This window comes from Triturus cristatus, chromosome 7 (genome assembly GCF_964204655.1).
Source record: "Triturus cristatus chromosome 7, aTriCri1.1, whole genome shotgun sequence".
Classification (NCBI taxonomy): domain Eukaryota; kingdom Metazoa; phylum Chordata; class Amphibia; order Caudata; family Salamandridae; genus Triturus; species Triturus cristatus.
In genome coordinates, this window is record NC_140590.1 from 1761226320 (window position 1) to 1761250134 (window position 23815).

General features: G+C 45.9%; 1 long non-coding RNA gene across 2 annotated transcripts in view; it reads left to right on the forward strand.

Annotated features, from left to right (window-relative positions):
- Positions 1 to 23564, forward strand: part of LOC146813016 (uncharacterized) — a 252808-nt gene extending 229244 nt beyond the window's left edge. For both annotated transcript variants that reach the window (XR_014966943.1, XR_014966944.1), the window contains exon 3: positions 19427 to 23564. This is a non-coding gene — a long non-coding RNA (uncharacterized LOC146813016). The remainder of the gene's footprint in view (positions 1 to 19426) is intronic.
- Positions 23565 to 23815: the final 251 nt, after the last annotated feature.

Consider the following 23815-nt stretch of genomic DNA (forward strand, 5'->3'; position numbering starts at 1 on the left):
GGATTAGATAATGGATGGGACCCCTTAGGGATAGGGGAGTCAGATGGCAAAATATTTCCCTCACAGGTGCGAAGGGACAAGTTGCAGGAGGGGACGGGATCCAGCTTGAGTTCAGTCATATTATCCACCAATGGGGGAGGGTTAGCATAGAGGACGTCAGGTCTCGGTGTAATTAATTGAAGAGACAAACCTTGAGGAGGATTGATGGTGGGCAAAGTGGCTTTATCCTGTGAAATGGGGTAAGTACTATGAGAGGAGATAGGAAGTTGAGGATTTGCAGGTGAATTATTGGGAAATGAAACTGGGTGAAGGGTAGGAAAAGCACTCGATTTGGTATTCTGGGAGACTTGAGTTAGATTATCAAGGTTAGGTTTGTAGGTATTGCACTCATCATCTGTGTTGGGGGATATGTCAGACCGGCTCAGAGGGAGAGAGGGGGAAGCGGAGTGGGTGAATGCAGAGGAGGAGGGAGCAAAAGGTTCTGCTGCTGAGGGGAAACTTTGATTATGTAGACTAGAAGAAGTTATATCATTAAATGTATTGGTAACCCTCATAAAGATTCTGTCAGAGCGTTCAAGGTTCAGGTCAGAAGCTTGAATAAGGATGTTACCATTATTGTAGAGGGATATGGCAAGATCAGCATTAAGGACTGGTGAGGGTAATAGGTTTATTCGCAAACCGTGTGGGGGGATTGCTCAGAGGTTTGGATCGAAGCATTGATGTTAAAGCTCTTCTCCACTGAGCTCTTCTAGTAGTGTGGAAAATTAGGTCTGTAACCACAACACACTTTGACGTGCAGAAATAGGTATCAAAGATGAGAGTTTCAGGACATGGTTTGAGCAGATTGTGTTTAAAGGTCTTTGCTGCTTTCTTTGAAAGTTTGGGGGTAGGCAATCTGAAAACCATTAAGACCTACCTGTGTTAGGAAGTCGGAGGAGCTAGTTGTAGGTTGTGCCATGGTGAGAATAGCAAACAGACTACAAGTGGTGTGGAAAGATCACGGCTCGATGTTGATATGCCCAACATAAGAGTGGATTAATATTCCAACTTTAGGTGAGTAATATGTCATCTTTAGGTTCCAAGCATTTACAGCAATGTGCAAAGATACACTTGCTAGTTGTTGAGAGACAGATTCCAAGCATTCAGAGCAACGTACAAAGATACACTTGCTCGTTGTTGAGAGGACACTAGAGGGTAGAGAAATATTTATCTTCATATGAGACTCACAAAACTTATTGTTGAGATGACACCAGAGGGTAGTGAAATATCCCACCTTAAGATACAAAGCCCTCAAAGTTGCTACACCATTCCAAGATGGTCGCTCCCAGGGCATAACAGGTAAGGAGAACAGCTTATGTTTCAATGCAAGGACAAACAAGTCAATTTTTATTTTCTGAAGAAACCTTCAAGGGCTCAATCCATAGTCAATTGTGTATTTTAAGTTAGCTGGTCGTACCTCAGATGAGAGCTGGAGAGATAAAATCCAGCAAGGAGCGATCTTCAATGACACACAGAAACAACTATGGAAAAACAGTGCACTGTGACTTGTTGCAGCATGACCATTCCAAGACGGCCGCTCCCAGGGCATAACAGGTAAGAAGACCTGCATTTCTTACACTGCACAGACAAAAATGCCAAGAGTCCTTTTTTGCTTTCTTTGAACCTACTTGGGCTCGATTCAATAGTCATTTGTTTATGTTTTTTAAACGGCTGGTCGAACCACTGAATCACGTTGGGAAGATAAGTTGCCTTAGATGGAGCGATCAGCAATGAGTCCCAGGATGCAACAACTTAGCAGAGTTCAGGCAAAGTGCCTGGGCAGATGTCCCCCAACACGCACAGAGATAAGCCCCTCCCTTAGAGCGGGTAGAAGCCAAGGTAACAGTGCGGTCAAAAAGTCTGGGTGCCTCCCTATGAGTCGTGCCAGTAGGAATGTTACTCATGTACAATGTTACCACGCAATTACGTAGTGTTATTTGTAAGTAAATTCTATGCCATTGGTGGGGAGTGAGCAAATATTGTTATAATTAGCATTAAAATGTTGGCAACACCCACAAAATGATGACATTGTGGCCAATCACAAACTCCAGTCTGAATCCTTCTGACCTTAAAAATAGTTAAAAATGTACTTCTCTCATGGGCAGATGTAAATTGTTTCCTTGATGGGAAGGGAAATCGAACCCCCTAAGCTTAGTGAGGCTATGGGAGAAGAGGTAGAGAGCAGTTTTCCCATAGGTTAATGAAACAAAAGTGTGCCATTGAACCCAGGTGCTGACTTTGCAAAATGAGCAACTGCATTACGCATACAATTCTACGCTGGTTGAATGTCATCAACAAAAAATTAGGAATCCGCCACACTGTCCCCTATTATGCCTGAAAAGCTGCAAATGGTGCAAATGTACATGTGTAACACTGGATGGTTTTATGAACTCCAATTAATCATATACTAGCTAGTAAAACTGGATGTGAGTTTATGGATTTATTTGTGAATTAGAGCTCTAAGTTGCCACATAAAGTAACTGCAGATGATTGGTTGGTGCCCAATTCATTGAAAAGCTCCAATTTCACAAAGGCACTCCTTTCCCCAGTTTTTTAATGTGAGAGATTGGAATCGTAAATCCCATTCTGCGCTCCTTCAGCCTGCAATCGCTTGATTTCATTGGTTCATTTCCAACTGGATTCCTTGTGGGATCTGTAATGTCGCTTCCCATTAGTGGTTCAAAATGTGCCAAATTATAGACATACAAAAAGCTTCCATTCACACTTATTCGATACTCACCTCATCCTACCAAGATTAACCACTGTTAGGGATTTCACTGCTGTCGGGTTCAGATTGGTAACCCAAAATTCCAAAGACCGTGGAAATGGTGGCACCACAAGTGGCGTGACAACCTAAAAACATCCATTCAACAAACATAAGCAAAGCTAGTAGGCATTGCCTTTGGGACCTAGTGGCTTTGACAATGCCTATTGGTGGTGCTGTAGGGCATTGGCAAAAAACATTTTTTGGCAACGCTGCATGAAAAAAGGAGCAATGACGTGGCTGCCTCACTTTGTAAGCACCTGCATGAGTGGTGGTGCATAAGATTGCATGTGCCATCGATAAAGCGTCTTGTTACTCTGAGATTTGTAGGGGTGCATCTTATTCACTGTTAGTCAGCACCCGCATATTAATCGATGTAAACTAAAAGGTGCCATAGAAATGTAGTGCCAAAATTGTTTAACATAGAGGTGATTAGAAGTGTAATAATGCTTTCCGGGAAAAGTAACGCTGCAAGTTATCGTGAATGTATTCAGTAAATGCATAATGATTCGTTTTCATGTAATGCAATGTGTTAGTTAAACGCGTACCATGTTAAAGTTATACGTGTAGGTTGCTTATTTACAGATATGAGAATAATGAACTAATGCTTAGAGTGTGATTTAGTAGCGTGTTTAACATTGTAAAGGCCTGATCGCATATACGTTTGAAGAGAAAGGCCTGCTTATTTCCTTATCTTAGCTAAATGTTGTAGGCCGAAAATGATTTCCCTTGGTAAAGGCTTTGGGTTGCAGGGAGATACAAAATCCTAGAGAAGTGAAATGTTTTTTTTCTCCATTCCCATGTTTCTGTTGCAGGTGCAAGGACATTTAGCTCGTTAGTGAGACTAGGTTTTTGTTTTAGGAGTCAGGATGCTATGAGAAGCCAACAGGGGAGTACGTTGGAATGTGAGGATGATACTTTCAGCGGAGAAGGTGCCTGGGATCCAAGGTCAAGCTAACCGTCGTTGGATGCCATACAAGTTTTGGTGGAAAACTACTGGGAGAAGACTTGGCTGCAGAGGTGTGCCGAAGGGCGTGTTCTATGTTTTTGGGGTTTTGTATTAGGGACAGTGCCACGAGGGTTGAGCAGTTGAGGTTTAGACGGGGAGCTAGAAAGAGCATCTTAAATCGAGCTCTGATCAAGTGAATGTACTTCTTAGGCAGTCTTCACTTCTGACACCTTTTGACCCTTTTGCCTGGGATGGGAAAAGCTAAGTAGGGATGTCACCTTAGAGTTGTGTAGGGATAGACTAGTCGATTTTCTTTCAGACTGATGGTTCCTCATGTAGACATTGGCTTAACCATTGTTTTCTTGATGCTTCTAGAGTCAGTGAATCTTTTTCTTTTAAGTTGATTGAGATTCCTGCATAGGCTTGCATTTGTATTAGTGCCCATTTATCTTCTTCACCTTGTATTAAGGTGTCTGTATGTTCAGTTATTTCTGGTTGTAATAAAATCCTATACATTTTAGATTCGGAGTCAGTGGTCCTTTCCAAATGAAATCTAATTTCGGTGGTTATGTTTTGATAATTATATGTTCGAGGCATATGAGCTGCAGGTTATACACTGTGCATAAATCGCCATCTGGTGTTGGGCCCGGATGTTTGCAGTTTGTTTTTCCTCTTGGAAAGTCTTTGGAAGTCACGAGGTCGGTGACTCCTCCTTTCGTTCGTATTGCGCATGGGCTTCGGCTCCATCCTCAGATTGTTTTTTTCCGCCATCGGGCACGGATGTAATACTTCGCGCTCCGGTTCCGAACTTTTCCAGTTCAACGATCGACGCAAATCCTCGCTCATCGAGATTCTTCAGATAATAAATCATCTTAATCACCTTCTCTTCGACACTTCTTCGATTTCGGTCGTCGACGGCGGCCTTCGGGCCTATCCCGGCTCCGGTCTCGGCTGATGGAAAGAACTCCCTTCAAGAAGTGCCCTCAATGTGGGTCCAAATTCCCCCACACCGATCTTCATGAGGTGTGCAACCTCTGCCTCTCCCCTGAACACGAGGCTCGAGACTGTCCCGCCTGCAAGTCTTTTAGATCGAAAAAGACTATTCAAGATCGAAGGGCCAGACGCAACATGGCACACTCCTCGACCTCCGCTCCAGTCGACATCTTCGGGGACGACGTCGAAGCTCCGGGACAGCAGCACATCGAAGAAGATGACGACGACCTCGTCAGTGCTTCCAAGGCCGACGACTCAGATGTGGAGGACATCACCCCGGCGCAGAGGGTCGTGAGTACTATACCCCCTCCCACACCCACGCCGATACCCAAAAAGGCTTCGTCACGCCTTCGCCTTCGAGCCTAGGCAAGACCAAGGACACTGCTTCTAACACCCCACCTTCGGGCCCGGTAAAGAAGCCTATTAAGCCTTCCAGCAGCTCGGGCTCGAGTCAGCCTACCAGCGGTGCCGAAAAACACCCTTCGGCACCGAAGAAAAAATCGGCCTCCACCTCCACACCGAGCTCAACACCAAAGCCCTCGGTGTCGAAACCCGCCCTCTCGGTGCCGACCAAACATCATAAGGCCCTCGGCGCCGACACTCCCGTGCCGAAGCCTCTCTCGACACCGAACAAAAAATCGGAGGTCCCAAAAAAGCACGGCACAGACAAGCCTAAAAAGCCGTCGGCCCCGAAAACCTCGGCGCCGACCGAACAACCAGTGTCGCAAGAACTATTCACACCGGATCCTTTGCAAAAGACACTTACCAAGGATCCAAAAACAGGACATTTGACACTGTCTTCAAAAAAGAGACATTTGGACAAACCAGCTCCACCTCCACCTCCAAAGAGGAAGGACACTGCTACCTCCCCTTTCAGAGTGCCTTCCCGACCTCCTCCACCCCCTCCACCCTCCCCACTTCCACCTTCTCCACCCCTGCCTCATCGCTCTCCGACCCTGTCTCCAGACCATGATGATCAAGGGGACCCTTACTACGATCCAGCAGATGTGCCACAAGACCCCACCCCTACTGGATCCCCAGACCCATGGGATGACCTTTATCCATCCAGGCCATCCCCACCAGAAGACTCGTTAGGTTTTCACCACCTACTACAGAGGGCGGCACATTACCACGGGGAAGTGCTACATACTGACCCTGTGGAGGAAGATTTTCTCCTAGACACCTTTGATACTGCACATAGGTCTACTGCTATACTACCTATGCTAAAAGGAGTAATCAAACATGCACCAGAGGTTTTTAAAGACCCAGTCAGGGCTAGGGTCCTAAACCCACGTATAGAGAAAAAATATAAAGCCGCCCCCACAGACCCTGCATACATTAAAGGCCCTGCACCACTGGATTCCTTAGTGGTATCTACAGCTAGGAAGAGATCAAATTCTCAGGCGTCAGGCGAAGCACCACCACCTGACAAAGAGTCCAAGCTCCTAGACGCGTCAGGGAAGCGCACTGCGTCACAAGCCGCTAATATATGGCGTATCGCCAACACTCAAGCGATATTGGCCAGATATGACAGAGCGCATTATGATGAGCTAGAAACCATCATGCACCATCTCCCTGAAAAACACAGGAATAGGGCTAATGAATTGATCCAAGAGGGAAAAACTATAACTAATACCTATACGCTGTGCCCTAGATGCGGCAGATACAGCCTCCAGGGCCATAAACACCAGTGTCCTCCTTCGTCACCACGCCTGGCTTAGAGTTTCAGGCTTTACACCTGAGGTGCAAGCATCCATATTGAACCACCCATTTGATCAACAACATTTATTTGGTCCAAAAGTTGATGAAGCCCTCGAGAAGATGAAGAAAGACACTGATACGGCGAAATCCATGGGAGCCCTACAGTCACACACTCCTAGGCGCTCCTTTCGCCGCTCTTCCTTTCGGGGCACGGGCAGAGGCTACTCCTCAGATAGCGCATCCACGTCCTACAAATCCCCTCCTGAGTCCACCTTCACAAGGGGTTATCAAAGAGGCGGCTACAGAGGCAATAATAATAAAGGCAGGCAAAACAAATACCGCCCGCTCTGCCACACCGCCTACCCAATGACTTTCCCCCGCTCCCTCCAGACCATCCCACTCCGGTCGGGGGTAGACTACAAAATTTCCTTCACATCTGGGAGACCATCACCTCAGACAGATGGGTGACCCAAATTATTCATTCAGGGTACTGCCTAGAATTAACATCTACCCCCCAAACATTCCACCCAGGCAACGCCCAATGTCACAAGATCATCTCACGTTACTAAAACAGGAGGTTATCTCCCTCCTGCAAAAACAAGCCATAGAGCAAGTCCCCATCAATCAGCAAAATTTAGGGGTCTACTCCCTATACTTTCTGATACCAAAAAGAAACGAGACTCTATGACCTATTCTAGGTCTCAGGCCTCTAAACACTTACATACATTCAGACCATTTTCACATGGTAACCCTTCAACAGGTTCTTCCACTCCTCTCCCAGAACGATTTTCTCACCACATTGGACTTGAAAGACGCATACTTTCACATTCCAGTACACCATGCTCACAGAAAGTACCTCAGATTTGTAGTGGACGGGCAACACTACCAGTTCAAAGTGCTCCCGTTCGGAGTCACAACAGCACCAAGGGTGTTCACTAGGGGGCATATTAACAAGCCAGGCGATAAAATTATCGCCGCTTTAGTGGCAGAAAACTGCCGCTAAAACGGCGATAATGGGCTTGATAATATGCTCTATGGAATTCCAATTGAAGCCCATGTTAGACGCCCTTCACATTTAACATGGGCTTCAATTGGAATTCCATAGAGCATATTATCAAGCCCATTATCGCCGTTTTAGCGGCAGTTTTCTGCCACTAAAGCGGCGATAATTTTATCGCCTGGCTTGTTAATATGCCCCCAAGTGCCTAGCAGTAGTGGCGGCACACCTCAGAAGACAGCACATTCACGTCTTCCACTATTTGGACGACTGGCTAATAAAAGCCTTGTCCTACAACTAATGTGTGCACCACACCGCTGCTACAATCCAACTACTTCACCAGCTAGGTTTCACGGTGAACCACCAAAAGTCTCACCTGATACCATCACACACAAAGCAATACCTCGGTGCTACCATAGACACCTCAAAAGCCATAGCCTATCCCAGTCCTGCCAGGATCGCAAGCATCCAGGCTCTGCGCCAAAAATTCATACTTCAACACTCTCTCCCAGCAAGAGTGTTTATGCAACTGATAGGGATGATGGCCTCTTGCATTTTCATAGTGCCTCACGCAAGACTCCAGATGCGTGCACTCCAGGAGTGCTTAGCACGCCAGTGGAACCAGGCCCAGGGGCAACTGACAGATCTGGTGTTGGTGGACGGTCGCACCCATCGCTCTCTGCAGTGGTGGAACACCACAAACCTTTCCAAAGGGCGACCGTTCCTGGACCCAAATCCACAAATAATCCTAAAAACGGACGCATCGCTCTCCGGCTGGGGAGCTCATCTGTTACATCTCACAGTGCAGGGCACATGGACGCCGCAACAAAAGTTACTCCACATCAACCATCTGGAGTTACTGGCAATCTTTCTAGCCCTAAAATCCTTTCAGACACAGATTTCAGGCAAGGCAGTCCTCATTCGCACAGACAACATGACTGCCATGTACTACATTCAAAAACAGGGGGGCACACACTCTCCACAGCTCTCTCAACTAGCACAGAGCATATGGAGATGGGCAATTCCGCAAAAAATCTTTCTCCTGGCCCAACACGTCCCAGGAGTCCAAAACACCATGGCAGATCTGCTCAGCAGACAAACGCAACAGATCCACGAATGGGAACCTCACCCACAGGTTCTTTACCCATTCTTTCAGAAGTGGGGGCATCCTCAGATAGACCTCTTCGCCACCCACGAAAACAAAAAATGCCCAAGCTTCGCTGCCAGATACCCACACCCATTGTCCAAAGGCAATGCGATATGGATGAACTGGTCAGGCAAATTTGCGTACGCTTTTCCACCTCTCCCACTAATTCCAGTGGTGCGAAAGCTACAACAGCACTCCCTCACGCTCATCCTGGTAGCTCCAACATGGGCCAGACAACCGTGGTACACCACACTGCTGGAACTCTCGGTAGTGCCACACCAAAAATTACACCTCTCACCATGCCTCCTAACCCAGAACCATGGAGAGATCAGGCACCCAGACCCAGCTCAGCTCAACCTTGCGATCTGGCTCCTGAGGTCCTAGAATTCGGATACCTTAACCTTCCCCCTGATTGCATGAACATTATTAGAGAAGCTAGACGCCCTACTACTAGGGCATGCTATGCTGCAAAGTGGAAAAGATTTGTTGTTTACTGCCATGACAACACAATCAACCCTCTAGATGTATCCATACAGCACATTATATGTTACTTGCTCCATCTACAAAGGTGTAACCTAGCATATACATCCATTCGGTTACACCTCGCAGCAATTGCTGCTTACCTACAAAACAGACAGCACCTATCACTTTTCAGGGTGCCTGCCACCAAAGCCTTCATGGAAGGCCTCAAAAGAGTAATTCCACCCAGAGTACCACCCTTACCTGTCTGGAACTTAAATATAGTTCTCACAAGGCTAATGGGACCGCCTTTCGAACCATTGCATAAATGTGAGCTACAATTTCTCACATGGAAAACAGCTTTTCTGGTGGCCATCACTTCCCTTAGAAGGGTCAGTGAAATACAAGCACTCACTATACAGGAACCTTTTCTCCAAATGCATCAGAACAAGGTTGTACTCCGCAGCAACCCAAAATTCCTACCCAAAGTCATTTCTCCCTTCCATCTAAACCAGTCGGTAGAATTACCAGTCTTTTTCTCACAACCTCAAACCGTTGCGGAAAGGGCTTTACGCACACTGGATGTTAAAAGGGCCTTACTTTACTACATCCAAAGAACACAACCTTTCAGAAAAACCAAACAGCTATGTGTCTTTTTCTCTCCACCACGTAAAGGCAACCCTATTTCTAAATCAGGGATAGCTAGGTGGATTGTAAAATGCATACAGATTTGCTACCACAAGGCAAAGCGAACGCTATCTGTTCCCCCTAAGGCCCACTCTACAAGGAAGATAGGGGCTTCTATGGCTTTTCTAGGGAACATACCATTAGATGACATCTGCAAAGCAGCAACATGGTCAACACCGCACACTTTCACAAAACATTACTGTGTAGATGTGCAAACCAAGCAACAAGCTAGTGTGGGCCAGGCTGTACTAAAAACACTGTTCCAAACAACTGCAACGGATGCCGGTGGTCGCCGCTAGGGTTGGGTACTGCTATAAAGTCTATGCACAGTGTATAATCTGCAGCTCATATGCCTCGAACGGAATATGCTACTTACCAGTGTGCATCTGTTCTTGGCATGTAGAGCTGCAGATCTATACACGCCCACCCGCCTCCCCGGCTACCTGTATCCGTTCCAGTCTATCTTATTTAGATACAACACACATGGGTTTCTTTACTGTTATCACTACGCTCCATCTTTCCCTGCTGGCGAAAAGCAATCTGAGGATGGAGCCAAAGCCCATGCGCAATACGAACCAAAGGAGGAGTCACCGTCCTCGTGACTTCCAAAGACTTTCCAAGAGGAAAAACAAACTGCAAACATCCGGGCCCAACACCAGATGGCGATCTATGCACAGTGTATAGATCTGCAGCTCTACATGCCAAGAACAGATGCACACTGGTAAGTAGCATATTCCTTCCTCCCCTCTACACTATTTAGCAGATAAAAAGATCCTGGCGACCTGAGAGGATTCTTGGAGATAATCAGGTAGGCAAGAAGCCGGTCCCATCTGTTGGTAGCAGAGTAGGATGGTTATCTCTGATAGTGAGGGGAGATCTAGACAGGATAAGAGATTCTAGAGGCCCATAGAAGTCAAGTGATGGTGACTCATCGGATGGCGAGCAGAGGACGACGGCGGTTGATGGAGATTGACGGAGAGTAGAAGTGCGGTGGAAAGCAGCAGTTCGTGGTGGAGTGAGTATAAATAGGGTGAGATGTTTGTAGATTGCGGTGTTGATTTGTTGTGTGATGTCTTGCGGAGTTGGAGTGAGTGTTGAGTGATTGTGAGATCAGACTGTGAGCGCGCGCAGCCCGGGAAAGTCTTAGGCTCGACGAGTAGCTTAAGCGATTGTGGTGTTGAAGACACCTAAGGTAGATTTTGTTGACCACCGAAAGGGGATCGTGAGACGTCATCGATTACCCGGACCGAGCTAGGGGGAGCGAATGTGTGAGTGCGTGAAGAACCGACGCTGGTCGTGGGTTGTTGTACGTGGAATTTGAGTATTTGTAACCTATCAGAGGTGATTGTCTGGTCGTTCGCGGACAGACAGTTGCCAGCCGAGGTCGACAATTTCGAGAGACTGTGGACGGACAGTCAGAGAAGTAACTTGTTTGGGACAAGCGGTTATTTCAGCGTATGAATGGGACGAATGTAAGGGTGAGACATGAATTGTGAAGGAGGGGAACTGCTGCGAGCGGAGGGGGAGTGACGTCCGGAGGTGTCGCGCTGCGATAGGTCGGTTGGTGTGAGTCACGCTGCTATTGGAGGGTTGGACATCAGGAAGTAAACAAAAACATTGTGTGCGACCGAAAATTGTTGATCATGAAATGTTTTAAAGTTTCCCGAGAGTTATGTAGAGGTGACAAACATGTAGTTACTCGTGGGTGAGAAGAAGCCCCTCCCGAGGATACCCTGGCGCATTACATGGCAAGAAATGTGGGGTTGCATACCATAATTTGGCTTGAAAATTGGCAAAAAATGTCTCAGAGTGAGGGTGAATTGGTTTTCCCACGATATGGTTCTTTCAGGTTGGAAGTGTTGTACCAGTTGAAATCTGTGATGGTGGCTTTACGACCTTTGCCGAGACCGACACAGTTTGAGGCGTTGCATGCATGGATTAGAGCAGTGCATGACAGGAAAAGAGATAGAAGTCAGGAAAGGGTGAAAAAGTTGATGGAGGCATTTCAAGATGCAAGATGGGATGCAGAAGAGAAAAGGTGGAGTGTGAAAACAATAGAGGGAGACAGGTTGTATCCATTACTGGTAAAGACTGATGGCTCGAAGGTAAAGAGTGTGGACGATGATGACAGTGATACAGATGACAGCCTACTAGAGAGGTTGCTGTCTGAGAGACAGCCTCCATATAATCCAGACCCCTACGAAGGGAGGTCAGCTCAAGCAGAAGGGACTAGTGGAGTACCGACTCAGTCAGAAGTGAGAGTAGAAGGAAAAATTTCGACAGGAACTGAGGGTACTAAAAATCAGTCTGTAGCCAGCACAGATGCTGGGAGAGGTGTGAGGTTACCGGATGCTCTAAAGGTACCGGTCACAATTGGACCCATTGTTTCCGTTTATGATCAGGAGAGGGTTGGGAGTTCAGTACAGTCAGCTGTAGGAGCGAGGAGTGTGGTCGAGGGAAATGGATCAGTAAATGGAATGGAGCAGACTCCAAACCCTATAGAATGGAGTACGCCATTGCCAGCTACAGCAGACTCCTCTAGGGGACAGAGGGATGCGAGATCAGAGAGGCCAAGGTCTTTGGCCGAGTCGAGATCAGATTTACGGATGTGGGCACTGCCAGTGAGAAATCCGAATCAGAGCGAGAGGACGGTAGAAAGTGATCGAGGCACAGTAGTAAATCGTTCTGTTCCCATGAGTATGTCAGAAGAGAGTAGGTCTCAGGAATGGGAATGCGAATATGATGAACTAAATGGAGCAGCTTGTCGGGAAATATTGAATGGCGCTCTGAAAGGAATAATGTTAGATGTTGTAAGGTTGAAAGCAGAAGTAGATGAGATAATAAGTGGAAACTTGCCTCTTGAGAGAACGTACATGTACGAGCAAGATGAGTTACTTTTTGTGGCGAAGGACGTGACTCGCAAGGCAAGAACTGCACATGAGAAATTGTCAGAGTTGGCCAAAAAGTATGATGTGGACCTGTCCAAAACGAAATCATTGCAGGGAAGTCATAAATTGCAGTATAGCGACCAAGAATTGGAAGAAAGAGGGTCATGCGATTGAGGACCCATATCAAAGATTTGATTGTGGCAATGCGTGCATGGATCATGCTTGATAAGTGGGAAGAGAGGTGGTCCAAGAAGAAGAGTTCTAGAAGAGCGATGGGAGAGACGCCACCTCCAGGGGGAGGGATGACGGAGGTAGGGAATTTCCCTTTATGAGAGGTACAGAATGGAGGATATGTACAGGTACCTTGGAATAGGGGTGATTTGGCTGCATTTACGAATAATTTTCCCCATTTAAGGGAAAAGCCTGTGGAGTCGTATAAGCAGGTTGATCGGTTTGTCAAGATCTCGAACGTGTTGTGGGTCAGTTTGAATACATTGTTTTATATTGTGGTTCCGAGTGATTTATGGTCGGCATGTAAAATCGCCGTTGAGTGGCCAACCTCAGAGCCTGATAGGGACCCAGTCTCGAATGGTCCATCACCCATAGTTATGAAGAAGTTCGAACAGGTGATGACATGGTTGAAGTCGAAAATTTCCCTTCAGGACATTGATTGGGTCAAGATAGATCGGACAGTGCAGGAGCCAAAGGAGACGGTGCATGAGTTTTATGAGAGACTTTTACAGGCTTTTAAGCAGTACAGCGGATTGGAGGTATTGGATACAAAAGACATGGAACAGTTTGTTTCAAAGTTTGTGTTGGGGTTGAGGCCCGAGGTTAGTCTCATGATACAGCAGCATTTGATTTGTTGGCAGAACAAGCCCGGGGATGAGATCTTACGGTATGCTAGGTACTGTAGTGATGAGACAGAAGCGAAGCACAGGAAGTTGAAGGACAAGTTGATGCTCGTTCAGATGCAAACAGCCCAGGGACAGCCTAATCGGGGAGCGTTAGGAAGGAAGCAGGGAAATAATCAAGGAGGGAACCAGAATGTCCAAGGTCAGGGAAGACCAAAGTCAATTGATCCTAAGACAGGAATGGATGTGGTGACATTGAAAAAGACCACTGCGTGTCATCTTTGTCACCAGATTGGACATTGGAAACGCGAGTGTCCCTTGAACCCGATGAATCAGATGCAACAGTGTGAGAGGGAAGGGCGGAAAAAGAATCGAGGAGGTCTTATGCATGGATCTATGATGGCGTATTTATTAGAGACACAGATGAAATACTTGAAGGGTAAACATAGGTAGGCTTCATGAAGGGTGAGTCGTGAAGGATGCCGGAGGTTCGTCTGCTGATGGGTCTTCTCCCGGTGACTGGTGATGACGTTCCCCGGGTATCATAGAAGAGAAGAGACAACAGGCGGTAAGTATTTCTGTCTAGGGGTTTCTACTCGCTACCGTCACCCAGGGGAAAAGAAGGGGCGGACACACCCAGTGCTCAGGCTAAGGAGGTGAGGGATGTGTAGGTCTGTGATAAGAAAAGAAACAACCTAGCAAACTAAACGTATGTATAGTCACAACCTCGTCCCTTAATTCAGGTGACAAGTATATGCAGAGATATATGGCTGGTTACCCCGGTTTCTCCACTCGTAGGGTTAGAGAGGATAGTGCTCTTTAGTCCTTAGGCATATGTCTCTCGGTGCTCCCCTTTTCCCCACCTATGAAACAAACCACGGAAATGGCCGTAGCTCCCTCCCTCCCCCACTTGTGACCCTCTGCCCTGTACCACGTACCGCAGAAGCCGTAACTCTCCGGAGTTACGGCGGCATGCAAGTATCCTCCGGGGGCGTCCACCACTCTTCCGACCAGGACTCCGGTTCCGCCACCGCGTCGTCTTCCTCGACCAGGATGGGATCGTCGCCGTCACCGTCCTCTCCAGGTCCCGGTTCCGCTGTCTTCGCACGCTGATCCTCCCAGTAGTCATTCTCGGTCTTCGGTTCTCCGTCTTCCTCCTTCCAGGCGTCTTCCGCAACCGCCTCCTGGACTGTCGAATCCGTCCTTCTATGGTCCCAGGTGTCTTCCCATTGGTTTGCTTCTCTCATGGGGCGTTCCTGTAGGGAAGAGGAGTTCGGGTGGGTTAACCCCTGCTGGACGGGCGCGCACCTCTCACTGGGAGACAGACGGTCGTGAAGGTCTGTCACGGGGCTGAAGGAGGGCTCCTCCTCACAAACAGGAAGGAGAGATAGTTCAGGTACCTGTATCTGAAATCGTTCCCAATGTGACTAGACCTAGGATGGTGAAAGGGGGGACCAATAACCCGCAAGTGCAAGTCCCTCAACCACCTAGCGTTCAGAACATACAACAAGGAGTCTGAACTTACATGCAGATGCCCATGTTTGAGGGGCGTGAGGAGTTCGGCCCAGATCCGTTGGCATGACGGTGCCTGAGAGGGGAGGAGGACTGCACACTTGGAGCAGTCTTAGAGGTAGACCAGAGAAGACCATTTGTGGAAGCAGACATTGATGGTCACCCTACCACCTTTTTGGTTGACACTGGTGCTACCCAGTCTACTGTGAGATCAGCAGTAGTCCCCAACCTACCCCTCTCAGGACAATTGATCCAAGTTGTTGGTGTAGCAAATAAGAAACTGACTAGTCCACTGACTGAACCAATTCCGGTGAGAATAGGAACTTTCAAAGATCGACACCAGTTTGTGGTGTGCAATTCGAGTCCAGTTTGCCTGCTAGGGAGGGATCTTTTGTGCAAGCTGAATTGCACCATCTATTGCACACCGAAGGGAGTGGAAGTACAGACTAAGGATGATGATGCGACCTTTAAGGTTGCTAATCAGCGTGTGTGTATAGAAATGTATCCAGCGCTGACGGTGGAGGAACTCCCACTTGATTTGAGGGATTCTGTGTCAATTGATGTGTGGGATCTCAGTGGAGAAGAGATTGGATTAGTCAAAGGGGTTGAGCCTGTGAAAATCCAGGTTAAGCTGATGTGACTGATGTAATGATTGGCAGCCTACTCAGCAACCCCAAATATTGGCTGTATTCTCTACTGATGACAGTTAATAAACCAGAAACACGTGTCTAGAGATCAGCACTATGTGCGCCAACCTTGGCAAAACACTCAAACATCGGAAGAAACTGCATTTCCCAGAATGCCAGGGGCGAACCTTGCCTGAGAGGTCAGCGGTGTGCTCCCACATCATATTGTCTATTTAAAGTACTCCCGTGAGTCATTGAGCTGACGAGCTAGTGGATGAAGCACCTGCGCGCCAGTGAGTGGTACTGGACCTGATGTAATGATTGGCAGCCTACTCAGCAACCCCAAATATTGGCTGTATTCTCTACTGATGACGGTTAATAAACCAGAAACACGTGTCTAGAGATCAGCACTATCTGCGCCAACCTTGGCGAAACACTCAAATATTGGAAGAAACTGCATTTCCCAGAATGCCAGGGGCGAACCTTGCCTGAGAGGTCAGCGGTGTGCTCCCACATCATATTGTCTGATGAAACCTTCTTTGTGAACGGTTCGTGTTTAAGAGACAATGTCGGTCGATTGAGAGCAGCATTTGCTGTATGTACCATTACAGGGGTGGTTGAAGCTGCTTGTTTAGAGGGAGTACACTCCGCACAGATAGCTGAAATCATTGCCTTGACCCGTGCCTGTTTCGCTGCTGACCAGATTCGGATAACTATTTATACCGACAGTCAGTACGGGTTTGGTGTTGTTCACGATTTCTGACAGTTATGGTCACAGAGAGGGTTCATGACATCTTGGGGTTTACCCATCAGAAATGGGGAATATGTGAGACAGTTGTTGGAAGCATTGCAGTGTCCGAAAGAGATTGCTGTTGTCAAATGTTCAGCCCACTCTAAGGGAAGTGACTTTGTACCTATGGGGTACAATTATGCTGACAAGTTGCCCGGTTTTGTGCAGAACAAGGATGCATATTTACTGGAGGGTATACTGGAGAAAGCCAAGAAAGAACCGATCTCAGCATGATGTTAGCCATGGCCGATACATGGGAGGAGCTAAAACGACTACAAGATGAGGTTTCTGATCAAGAAAGGGATGGCTGGATAAGATTGGGATGTGAGAAGGGAGATGTGGATGTGTGGGTTTCGAGCGATGGATGAGCAGTGTTACCAGAATGTCTGTTGAGTCCAATGGCAAGACTAATACATGGTGCAGTACATCTTGGTAGAGATGCAATGGTACGAGTGTTCAGACAGACATGGTACAATCCGAAGTTTCGCGCAGTTGCTGAAGCTGTATGTCAGAGGTGTGTTACATGTCAGCAGATGAATGCAGGAAAGAGAACTGCTGTGACTTTAAGTTACATTGGTAGGTCAGGAGGGCCTTTCAATAGGATGCAGTTAGACTTTATTGAGATGCCGAAGTGCAATGGGTTGAGGTACATCTTAGTAGTGGTATGTGTCTTTTCAAGATGGGTGGAGGCTTACCCAACACACAGATGTGACGCATTCACTGTAGCCAAACTGTTGCTGAGAGAGCTTAGCCCGAGGTTCGGCTTCCCGACCTCTTTGGAGTCAGATAGAGGGACACACTTTCATAGTGAAATCATGAAATTGCTTTGTGCTGCCTTGAATGTGGATCAGAGACTGCATTGCAGTTACCGACCAGAGGCTTCTGGGATTGTAGAACAAATTAATGGGACTTTAAAAGCAAGAATGGTAAAAGTGTGTTCTTCGACATCCCTGAAATGGCCCGACGCACTGCCCTTGGTTCTCATGAGCCTCCGTAATGTTCTCGATAGGAGGACTGGGTTGTCACCGCACGAGATTTTGATGGGGAGGGCAATGCGAGTACCAGCGATACCTGCCACTGCTTTGATTAACATCACTATGTGGAAATGATTAGAATGGTTTAGTAGGCTGTGATGTAACAGAATCTCAGCTATGTCAGGATTCTATGTATAACCAGTAATGCCTGTGAAGCTGAAGGTGGCTGTGTATTTATCTGCTCTAATAAACCTACTACAACACTACTAAAAGGAGTGGATTACTACAAATTTGGCGACGAGGGTGGGAAGGTAGTGTGACTCCTCGAATATCGAGATGGTTGTTATCTGTTTTAGAATACAATTTTGTTGTAGAGTATGTTCGCGGGAACAAAAATGTTATAGCCGATTGTCTTTCCAGAATGCCAGTGGAAGGTGATTCGTGCATGGAAGTTTTGGATGATTTAGTTTTGGATGTGGCAGCTGAATTTGCTGTTAGTAGAGATGAGTGGAAAGAGGCAATGGAGTCGGATTGTGAGTACAAACAATTGAAGGAATTCATTATCAATTGTTGGAATAATTCTGAGGTGACAGCTGTACATAAGAAATATTTATCAGTAAAGGATGAACTTAGCTTACAAGGTGATAAAATACTGAGAAGGAATAAGATTATTCCGCCGACTCAATTGAGAACGAGATTATTGAGAATTGTGCACGAAGGACATTTGGGTAGGAGTTTGACTAAGCGGAGGTTAAGAGAGTCTTTTTGGTGGCCGGAAATGGATAAGGATGTGGAGGAGTTGGTGAAAGAATGTTATGCATGTAGCAACAGTGATAAAACGCGAATTGTGAGAAAAGCTCCTTTGAAATGTGTTGAGTTACCGGAAAAACCATGGGAGAAGTTGGCGTTGGATGTTTTAGGCCCAATTGAGAAATTAGGAAGTGGTAATCGTTATTTGGTAGTGTTGGTAGATTACCATAGCAAATGGTTTACGTGCAAATCAATGGGTGAAGTCACCACTACTAATGTGATCAAATTTTTGAAAGAAGTATTTTTGGAGGAGGGGGTGCCTAAGACATTGGTGACAGATAACGGTGTGCAATTGGTATCTTCAGAAATGAGTAGTTTTTTGAGTAGTCTTGGGATATCTCACAATAGAGTTGCCTTATTCCATCCACAAGCTAATGGACTTGTGGAGAGGGTGAATCGCATTGTGATGGGTAGTATTCAACTTTCACTAGCTAATGGTCTGTCATGGAGGGATGAGTTGAGAAGAATGATGTGGGGTCATAGGATTACTCCTCATTCAGTGACAGGCATTTCTCCTTTTATAGCTTTGAAAGGAAGGGAGCCGGGCACTAAAGAGTCTCCAATGTGGTTGAGAGAGAAAAATCAAGTTTGGGTGGATAGAGAGGAAATGAAATCAAGAGCACAAGAATGTCAGTTTCGTGGAAAGTTAGAGTTTGATCACAGGAAAGCTGTCAAGGAGATAGTGTTTCAGGAAGGTGACTGGGTTGTGATAAGAAGGTTCGGATTTGTGAAAAAAGGAGAAAGCAAATTCTCTCAACCACATAAAGTGGTATCTGTGAATGGTACTGTGGCTTTATTGGATGACGGTAGGAGGTGGAGTGTTGGGGATCTGTGCAAAGTATCACATCTATAAAATAAAGAACGAGGAATAGTTCTGATGTATTTACGAGATGTAAGTTAAACTATTGTGTAGATGTTTATTGTAATGTTTATTGTAATTTTAATATTTAATTCTTTTTCATTTGTGAATATTTTCAAATGTTTTCTTTTATTATAAGGAGGGAGATATGTGGAAATGATTAGAATGGTTTAGTAGGCTGTGATGTAACAGAATCTCAGCTATGTCAGGATTCTATGTATAACCAGTAATGCCTGTGAAGCTGAAGGTGGCTGTGTATTTATCTGCTCTAATAAACCTACTACAACACTACTAAAAGGAGTGGATTACTACAAACTGATGATTTGATTCTCGACTACTGTAAGGGACTGGCTGACGTGGTCCGTTCTGTGTCCCAGCAGGTGCAAGCAGCAACTGTTCCAGCCGCAAGTGACCTGTGCCACGACTTGTGCCCAGGAGATTCGGTGCTTGTGCGTAAACACGTGAGGAAGAGCTGCCTGGATGTTCGTTGGCGTGGTCCGTACCAAGTAATACTGGTCACAAACACGGCAGTGAAGTGTGGGGGACTGCCAAACTGGGTGCATGCCTCCCATACCCGCAGAGTTCCAGCACCCTTGGAAGATACAGCCCCTCTTGTGAACGAAAATCCAGCTGAGGTGGCAGGGCCATGTGAGAGGACAAGCCAAGCTGTGAGGGTTGCTGATGCAGTTGGTTGTGCACTAGATCGAGCTGAAAGGGGTTGTACAAATCGAAGCCCCGAATTTGACTCAGACGGAGAAAGTGTTGCTGTGGGTGGAGTAGAGTCAAATTCTCCTGAAGAAGGAAGTAGTGCACAGGGTAGTCGAAGGGAGAGCAGAAGTGCCACAGAAGCAGAAAGAGTTTGGCCTGTGAGTCAGAGGCGGCTGAACCTGAAAGAGATCTTGCCCCAGTTTCTGAAACGTCTGAATCTGAACAAAGTGACGAAGAACAAGCTCAAGCTAATCTGAGGAGGTCAAGGAGAACAAGAGTGCCGTGTCAAAGGTACGCCTCACCAGAGTGGACATACGTTGTGACTGATGCCAGGCGTATTGAGCGCGGGGAGGCTGAGGTCCTTGACACTGATCAGCAATTCTCCGAACTTGAAAATAGACATGTTGTTACGAGTTCCAGGGGTGGAAATCGAAGGAATACTGACTCTCAATATTCCGAATTCACCACTTCTGAGTAAGATTCGTGAGTTGATCTTGGAGACACTGGTTTTTCCGACATTTGGCATCGTACCACCACACCAAGAACTAGTGGTACTTTGTCTTGAAATTTTGCAAGGTGTCTTAGAGATTTTGGGAGCCGATCTTGTTCTGGACTGAAGGTAAAAACGTTGTTGTACATAAAGGTCCAAAGAAGAAGATAACCTAGGCCCAAGTGGAAGAAGAATAAAGTTATGGACTTTCCATCAAGTTGGTGAAGCGGGCTGGGGAAGTCTTTTCGTGGACTGTGTAAATAAGGAACTGAAAATTACAAGGGGATTTCCAGCTTTGAGGTGTTGTCTGAATTGGTCGATAAGCAATATCTGAAGGAGAAAGAGACTCTTACTTGTTGCTGCCGAGCTAAGAACTTTTGAGAACGTTGCAAAGATGGCAGATGCTGGAAATACTCACCGTAGGGCTAAATTAGTAATAGGTACACTCTTAGGGTTGGTGATAGTCTCTATAGTTGTGATAGTTGTGGCCCCATATATCGTTTCACATGAGCAGGAGGGGGAGGTACAGGGGACACCTACACCCACCACCTCTAGCCAGAAAGAGGTTACTATAGGAGCTAAAAGAGCTTTGATACTTGAAGAGAGTCGTAGATTTCACATAGATCTTTCTAGAAGTGACTTTAAGTTTAATGTTTATGCGAAGTTGCTGTATGAATATGTGGATGCGATGGATGCGAAAGACTGTTATGTGTGCATGCAGCTACTATCTTCTGTAGATGAGGGTATTAGATACCATCACCTTCCACTAACATATGGAATTTCTTGTAGTTTGTTGCTTAGTATCTTTTATGAGAGAAGACAATTTGAGTATTTCTTTTCCAAATACGATGCAGTACTTCCTGAAGTTCCAGCTTATAAGCATTTGAATAAATACGATTATTACAAGTCAGAAGACAGACTTCGGAAGTATTTCATACCGACTTTGGAATTAGATACGGCTTATGCTCACCGACATAATTTGACATGTTCATTGTCAGATACACAGAAGAAGTTTATAGGTCAGGTAGAAGATAGATATAGAAAACTAACACAGTCACGAAACACAGGGGAGAGTCCAGTGGATTGGACTGACTAGGAGAGGTTACACAGATCTAAGGGGAGTTATGGCCCTATAGCGTTAGATCAGGTGCAAAAGGGGAAGTTGTGTGTGAGACGGCCACAGACCTACTATGAAAAGGTTTCGGTGGGACAAAGTACTTGTGACCATATCTTTACCATGGAGGAGTCTGCTAAGAACTTTTTGCAAGGTCCGGTGCAAGTGATTCCAACTGTTTATTACGTGTGTGGAAGGAATGCCTACATGTGGTTGCCAGCGAATTGGTATGGTACATGTTACTTGGCTATTATCTTTCCAAAAATCTATCATGCGGAAGGTTTGGATCTTTTGGAGACTGGACATCATTCTAAAGTACGGAGAGCTGTGAGTGCGGGAGCAGTGATTGGTGATGTTTTTGGAGCAATAATACCAAGTTTGGGTGTGATTTTAAATGATGTGAAGATCAGAAGGTTGGCGACTGTGGTTGATGAGTTGTCAATGAATACAGCAAGGTCATTGATACTGGTGGATGGAGAGATGTTGTCAATATGGACGATGGTTTTGCAGAATCGTCTTGCTTTAGACGTATTATTGGCAAAAGAGGGCGGAGTCTGTAAATTGTTGAAAGTTCAGGAATGTTGTACATATATTCCAGACAATAGCAAGGATCTGGAGAGATATATAGACAACATTACCATGATTCATCAGGAGATTGAGGACTTGACTGAGGAGGGTGTGTGGGAAAAGGATGGTAAAGGATTTGGTCATGTGGCAAGTTGGTTTGCGAATTTGGGAAAGGGGTTCCTTGGATTCATGCTGAAGCCCCTCGTTATTGTTGTGGTTTGTGTTGTCTGCTTGTGGGGACTCATCAGAGCCTATGAGTGGTACAGAGGAAACAGGATTCAAAGAGCTCTCAGAGCGAGTGAAGTGTGGATGGCTAGACTGCAGGACAGTCAATATCAGAATCTCAAGAATATGGAGAGGTTCCGACGGGGAGAATGTCAACAAGTATTGTTTGGGTCGGTTATTTCTCCAACGGAAGAAATTGTGTGATGGTGTGATGACATTTGTCATCAAAGGGGGGAACTGATAGAGCGTCTTGTCACTCTGAGATTTGTAGGGGTGCATCATATTCACGGTTAGTCAGCACCCGCATATTAATCGATGTAAACTAAAAGGTGCCATAGAAATGTAGTGCCAAAATCGTTTAACATAGAGGTGATTAGAAGTGTAATAATGCTTTCCGGGAAAAGTAACGCTGCAAGTTATCGTGAATGTATTCAGTAAAAGCATAATGATTCGTTTTCATGTAATGCAATGTATTAGTTAAACACGTACCATGTTAAAGTTATACGTGTAGGTTGCTTATTAACATATATGAGAATAATGAACTAATGCTTAGAGTGTGATTTAGTAGCGTGTTTAACAGTGTAAAGGCCTGATCGCATATACGTTTGAAGAGAAAGGCCTGCTTATTTCCTTATCTTAGCTAAACGTTGTAGGCCGAAAATGATTTCCCTTGGTAAAGGCTTTGGGTTGCAGGGAGATGCAAAATCCTAGAGAAGTGAAATGTTTTTTTCTCTGTTCCCATGTTTCTGTTGCAGGTGCAAGGACATTTAGCTCGTTAGTGAGACTAGGTCTTTGTTTTAGGAGTCAGGATGCTATGAGAAGCCAACAGGGGAGTACGTTGGAATGTGAGGATGATACTTTCAGCGGAGAAGGTGCCTGGGATCCAAGGTCAAGCTAACCGTCGTTGGATGCCATACGAGTTTTGGTGGAAAACTACTGGGAGAAGACTTGGCTGAAGAGGTTTTGCCGAAGGGCGTGTTCTACATTTTTGGGGTTTTGTATTAGGGACAATGCCCCGTGGGTTGAGCAGATGAGGTTTATACGTGGAGCTAGAAAGAGTATCTTAAATCGAGCTCTGATCAAGTGAATGTACTTCTTAGGAAGTCTTCACTTCTGACACCTTTTGACCCTCTTGCCTGGGATGGGAAAAGCTAAGTAGGGATGTCACCTTAGAGACAGTGTAGGGATAGACTAATCGATTTTCTTTCAGACTGATGGTTCCTCATGTAGACATTGGCTTAACCATTGTTTTCTTGATGCTTCTAGAGTCAGTGAATCTTTTTCTTTTAAGTTGATTGAGATTCCTGCATAGGCTTGCATTTGTATTAGTGCCCATTTATCTTCTTCACCTTGTATTAAGGTGTCTGTATGTTCAGTTATTTCTGGTTGTAATAAAATCCTATAAATTTTAGATTCGGAGTCAGTGGTCCTTTCCAAATGAAATCTAATTCCGGCGGTTATGTTTTGATAATTATATTTCCTCCCTTCAACGCTATTTAGCAGATAAAAAGATCCTGGCGACCTGAGAGGATTCTTGGAGATAATCAGGTAGGCAAGAAACCGGTCCCATCACCATCATGCATGCACGCCCCTATGAAATAACATGGGTGCCATTGTTTTTCACTTATGGTCTGTGAGGGATCAGTAAATTCAAAATATGAA